The following is a 6000-nucleotide window of genomic DNA, read 5'->3' as shown; positions in this document are numbered from 1 at the left end:
AGATGTTCAAGTGCAAATCCATTACAGAGCTCATGTCATGGCATTCCTCCCATCGATCAACCGATGGCAAGTGGAGAATTCCCACAGACACTCCTGCGTGGAAGCATATTGAAGACACATGGCCAAGCTTCAAGGAAGAACCTAGGAGCTTGAGACTTGGATTGGGTATGGACGGTGTGAACCCATTTAGTCTCAAAAGCACCTCTTATAGTGTATGGCCAGTGATATTGGTGAATTATAATCTTCCACCCTCTATGGCTATTAAGAAAGGACATGTTATGTTGTCCCTTCTAATTCTAGGGAAACATAAAGTCAAAAATCCTAATGTTTATTTGGAGCCTTTGATTGATGAGCTAGAGATACTTTGGAGAGATATCGAGGTGCATGATGTGAGCAGGCCTCCCTTATCACGAGACTTCAACTGCAAAGCAGTCTTGATGTGGATGATGCATGACTTCCCAGGCTATGGCGAGTGTTCAGGTAAGCATTGCACTTTTAATTATGAGTAGGCAACCGATGTGGCACCTTGAACCCACCTTCAACTCTTAATTGTGTCTATTGTTCAGGTCTCACTACATCGGGTTACCGTGCATGTCCTATTTGTGGTCCTTCACTAGTTGCCTCATAGGCAGACACATTGAATAAGGTCATCTATGAGAATCACCATCGATTTCTCCCACTTGGTCATCCTAGATATGTTGCCCCTTGGAATGAAGTCCTCCGACAATCACTCACTGCGGGAGATTGGATGAGAATTTGGGACGGTTCCACGACTCCTCCACCACTTGGCATAAGCTGGTAAGGGTTTGTAACTATTGTATGCTATATTGGCTGGAAATAAAGATTGCCCGCTAACACCAGCTTTTGTTTAGATACTCCATCTTTTATCGTTTACCATATTGGTCCCAGCTCAAGATCAATCACCTGCTTGATCCCATGCATATCTTCAAGAATGTGGCATCTATCATTTGGGAGCATTTGAATGGGACACGAGACTCCATAGGCATAAGGGAGGATCTACGTACCACAAGGAGGATGCGTGAAGCTTGGCCACAAGAGAGACCAAATGGGCATGTTTTTTTACCTCGTGCACTGTGGAGGTTATCAAAGCTAGAGATGGCAGCAGTGAAGCGCGCTGTTACTACAATTTGTACTCCCACTGGATGCATGAGCTGTTTGAAGGGGGCCTTTACAAAGAGCAAGAAAAGAGGTGTAGAGCAATTATATGGCTTGAAATGTCATGGTTGGCACAAGATGCTCCAAGTAAGTAGTTTATGTGCATAATATCTTTTTCCTTTCAAATTTGTGAGTGAATAATTATAAGCAACTAATCAACCACCTCCTCGTGGGTTCAGTTCATACTACCTACTAGCATTTCTCGTAGTGCATCGAAGGACGTGAAGGATTGTATTTACAAGATGGGCGAGCTTGTGAGGTACTTTACATGATACAAAATATGATGCATATTAATGCTCCATGCAAGGTGTTCATATTGCTAATATGGTGTACTTTTTCATTTCTAGGTATGTGAGCTCAAAGGAAATAGATCCCACCACACTTGAGAATGCTCGAGTTATGTCAGTGGAGGTGGTTTGTTTAGTGGAGGAGACATTTCCACGTTCTATTCTCACAAGCCAACTACATCTTATAGTGCATTTGGTGGATGAGATTGCTATATGTGGTACTATACATGCACAATGGTTGTTCTTCCTCGAGCGCTTCATGAAGACCTTAAAGGGATTCGTGAGACAAAATGCAAGACCCGAAAGTAGCATGGCCAAGGGTTGGTTGGTACAAGAGTCACTTGTATATATTTCTGAGTTTCTTGTTGATGTGGATAGCTCTCTCCCACGACTATGGAGAGATGATGAAGACCTAAGGATGATGACCTCTATTGTGCCTCAAGGAAAAGGATACAACAAAGTAATAGACACAGAGTTGCTTAATAATATCAACCTCTATTGCGTGCTTAATAGTGATGTGATGAAAAGATGGGTGACAAGATACGAGGATGCAAAGGCAAGAAGACAAGAAGAAAGGGCCCTCTTTCGTACACACCACGGATCTCATGTGCCATACCCTTAGTATCTAAGAGCACTTCCAAAGGATATTCATGTGGATTGGCTACTTGACAAAATGGAGAAAGCAGAGAAAGACGAGGGGATGCATATCACAATGGAAGAATGGGAGTATGCTAGGAGATGCATGAGCAAGGTCGGTATATAGAATGTTATGCATAAGTTAGGAGCTTTCAATAATTTAGATTGCTTATTGAATTGAACTTTTCTTGGTGTAGTACACTATGTTCAATGCTATATGGTGTGAGGGCAAGCATTTTCGAAAACAACGGATTGATGATAAGAGAAACACACAAGATTACAGCGTCATTGCTAGCTTTGAGGGAGCCAATGGAGCCATGGATGATTATTGTGGCATAATCCAAGATATTATTAAGCTTGACTTTCGACACTTCTTTGTGTATGTTTTGGATGTAAAGTGGTTTAAGGACGTGGTGGAAAGAGGCCCTAATGCAACAATCAAACGCCATGCAAGTGGCTTTGTAACTATTGACTCCACAAAGTTTTGGCAAAGTAGGAAGGACACACTAGTACTACCGCAACAATGTGAACAGGTACTGTGCACACATATAAAAATACTCGCTTTTAAATATTTGATACCTTCGATGCAAGGAAAATAACATGATTGTATTTGTGTTTGAATTAGGTTGTCTATCAACCAATGGTGGATAATAATAGATGGTGGCATGTCATACCTATTATGCCACGTTCCAAAGTGATGTATAGTACATTTACTAATATGGAGCATATGGAGGATGATCATGGCCATGGAGGTGATGATGACCGTGATACGAGAGAGGAGGATGATCATGAGATAGGAGATATAGATATTGAGGCCATTACCCGTGAGGACGAGCCTACCATTGGTGATGCTGATTTCGATGAGCACATGAGTAGTACAAGTAGTAGTGGGTTGAATGTATTTGTAGATCTAAGCACTTGTTTGGATTTTGAAGTAGATAGTTTGGCAAGGGTTGATCTCATTGAGGATGAGATGGAACCGTAACCCATCATTGATATTGGCAAAACTATTTTACATATTGTCTCATTCTCCTCACCTCACTTAATTCTTGTATATGTGAGCTTGCAAAAAAGCATTGATGTTTTTGTAAAAATTATGTGCATTGGTAATCATGGGCAATGTTTGGAAAGCAGTGATATACACCAAAATCTCACTTTCTTTATTCTCTGTTTTGCGTCTAAATACGCGTCTAATTCTCAATGTAGATGCGCTAATACACGCGCAAATAGATGCTTCGATAGATGCAGTATTAGACGGGCCCGTATTTTCTCAATGTAGACGCGTTAATAGACGTCTCAATACACGCCCAAATAACCGGCCTATTAAACGCGCTATTAGACGCGCCCGCTATTTTGTGCGTCTATCAAGCACATCCATAGTTGCTTTGTGTTGTTGTGCAGATTAGCAAGTCTTATAGAGGGGGTGCTAGACGATGAGGCTTCTTCCTCTAAATTTCCTTCTTGGAGAAGGAAGATGAATGTCATCTCCCATGAAAGGAATTTGGTGCCTGTATTTCCTATGATCCCTACATCTAGGATGTCTTGAATTTCGACTATCCTAAACCCTTCATCTGTAAGGTTGTCACAAAAGCGAGCCAAGCGCTTTACAAACTTGGGTTGCTCTACGAACAGATACTTTATGTAATCTATGGGCACCCATCTCTTTGAAGTGTGGTCAAGTGTATAGGCAAAATTTGAGAAATTATCTTGCATGTAAAGGATGAGATCTGAGAAGTCATCCTTGGCTCGCATATATGTGCCTAGGACAACTAAAGTCCTATCAAACAGTCCTATCAAACACTAAAAATAGCTCTTCCTCATGATCTGCAAATGCAGTTTGTGAGATGAAGTCATGGAACGCAGTTCTAGTTGAATCCATGGCAAATAGCAGTTGATGCAAGGAGTAACTTCTGAGGATGGGAGTTTCTATGGCTCTCTAAATGTGAAAGTGAGAATGTGATGTAAAAGGGCTCTGACTCCTTAATATATATCAAAATCCTAAAAAATAAAATTAATCATAAAATCCCCAAATTTTTTGAAAAACATTTACCACCATGAACTGAAAGGAGAAAACATTAAAAGAAAAAACATTTTAATTTAATTGTCCATCATCTTTTGAAGCAATAACTAGGATTTGACAAACAAAAAATTAAATGCTACACTAGTCAAACACATTGTTAGCAATCTTCAAAGTTGCAGGAGGAATGAAATTGGCACTATGCATGCACTTCTCTACACGGCGGCTGATCTTACCACGATTTAAGGTAAAGTAGAAAGACTTTGACATGCCATCCTCCATGACCAATAGGTGTTCTCACACATCCCTTAGAGTCCATTGCGATGTGACATTCACATTCTTGACATCTCCCTCTTCAACATCAATAGACAAACTTACCCCCGTATTGTCTTCATCATTAGAGTCTAGGGGAAGCCACCAGCCATTTGTTTTCTTCCAGCGCCTGTACTGAAAAGCTAAATACAACATTTGGCGTGACAAATGGTATCTAATAACCACATTGTCTTTACATGCATGACATTGAAACACATCACCCTTTTGGTCATCTGACCTGGTTCCCCAATTCATCCCAAGTAAATCCCCAAGAGCATTTTCATCTACATGCTTGCAGGACCACATAGTTTTTGTTCTATGCATATGTATATTCTGAAATAAAGAAGCAAAAATATGCAAAGGCATAAACCAAGATAACCTTGCCCATTTGGATCCAAATGTAAACTTCATGGCCATGCCCACATCCTTTGCAATCTTGTCCTTGTACGATTACAATGTCCTCCAGTCCACATTGCTGCAATCCATGTCTTGAAGTTGTGGTGGTGCAATGGTTTGCAGACGGCCATAGCTTGATGATGTTGTTGGAGTGATGTATGTTGCATTATACCAATACACATTCTTCATTTACAAGGAGGCTAACTTCTCCCCAGCATGCATTTGCTTACCTAAATCCTCATGAATCGGAGTGAACTTGCCTATGAATGATTCAATCGGTTCCCACTCCTCGAGGTCTGAAGGGAAGACATTTGCCACCATGAATAAGAGCTCTTAGAAAATAAACACAAAATTTCCAAATGGACTCGTTACACTTACAGGTGAAAAAGGTACATAGATAGAAAGGCTCACAATGTGATGGTATCCTAGATTGATTGAATGATGGAGGAAGCCGCATATCTTTTCCCATGTAAACATGTTGTACTTTTGCAAGCCATTCTTTCTTCCCAAACTTGAACTTCAAGATGCGCCCCTTCCACTCATGCAAGATGTCACCTCTCTTGCTCTTAGAGGTCACAGCATTGCGTGGTCTTGTAGCCTTTCTCCTCACCCTGCTTGCAGAGGTTGCAACAGTAAGAATGGGACTCCTACACAAGGCAATATAGCTCCAGCAGAGGCACAAAAGAGGGAGAAGGAGAGGGACAGAGCAACAGCAACAGAGGCACAGGAGAGGGACAGAGCAGCAGCAACAGAGACACAGGAGAGGGAGAAGGAGAGGGACAGAGCAACAGCAGCAGAGGCACAAGAGAGGGAGAAGAAGAGGGACAAAGTAGCTCCAACAGAGGCACAGGAGAGGGAGAGGGGAGAGAGAGAGAGGAGCTGCAGCAAGCAGGCCAGAGTTGGAGGGAGCAGAGAAAGAGGGGGGGAGAGGGAAAATGCATGGGATTTGGTTCAAATCTGAGTGATTTGGCAGGCTGGACTAGAACAATGGGAGGCAGAGGTCGTAGAAAGAGGGAGGGGAGAAGAAAAATTCGCCACAAGGGCCCTACCATCCCATTGAAGGCAGTTTTGGGCTCATGTGGGGGAGGTGCACCTGGTAGGAGGGTCAAACATGGGTTAAGAGGGGGAGGGATGGTTTGGGTGGTCCCTAGTGTAAGGGGAGCAACCAATAGGGCC

This window comes from Dipteris shenzhenensis, chromosome 7, assembly GCF_047967505.1.
Source record: "Dipteris shenzhenensis isolate YYH24624 ecotype China chromosome 7, Dip_SZ_1.0, whole genome shotgun sequence".
Classification (NCBI taxonomy): Eukaryota; Viridiplantae; Streptophyta; class Polypodiopsida; order Gleicheniales; family Dipteridaceae; genus Dipteris; species Dipteris shenzhenensis.
Note: the sequence above shows the minus strand (reverse complement) of the source record.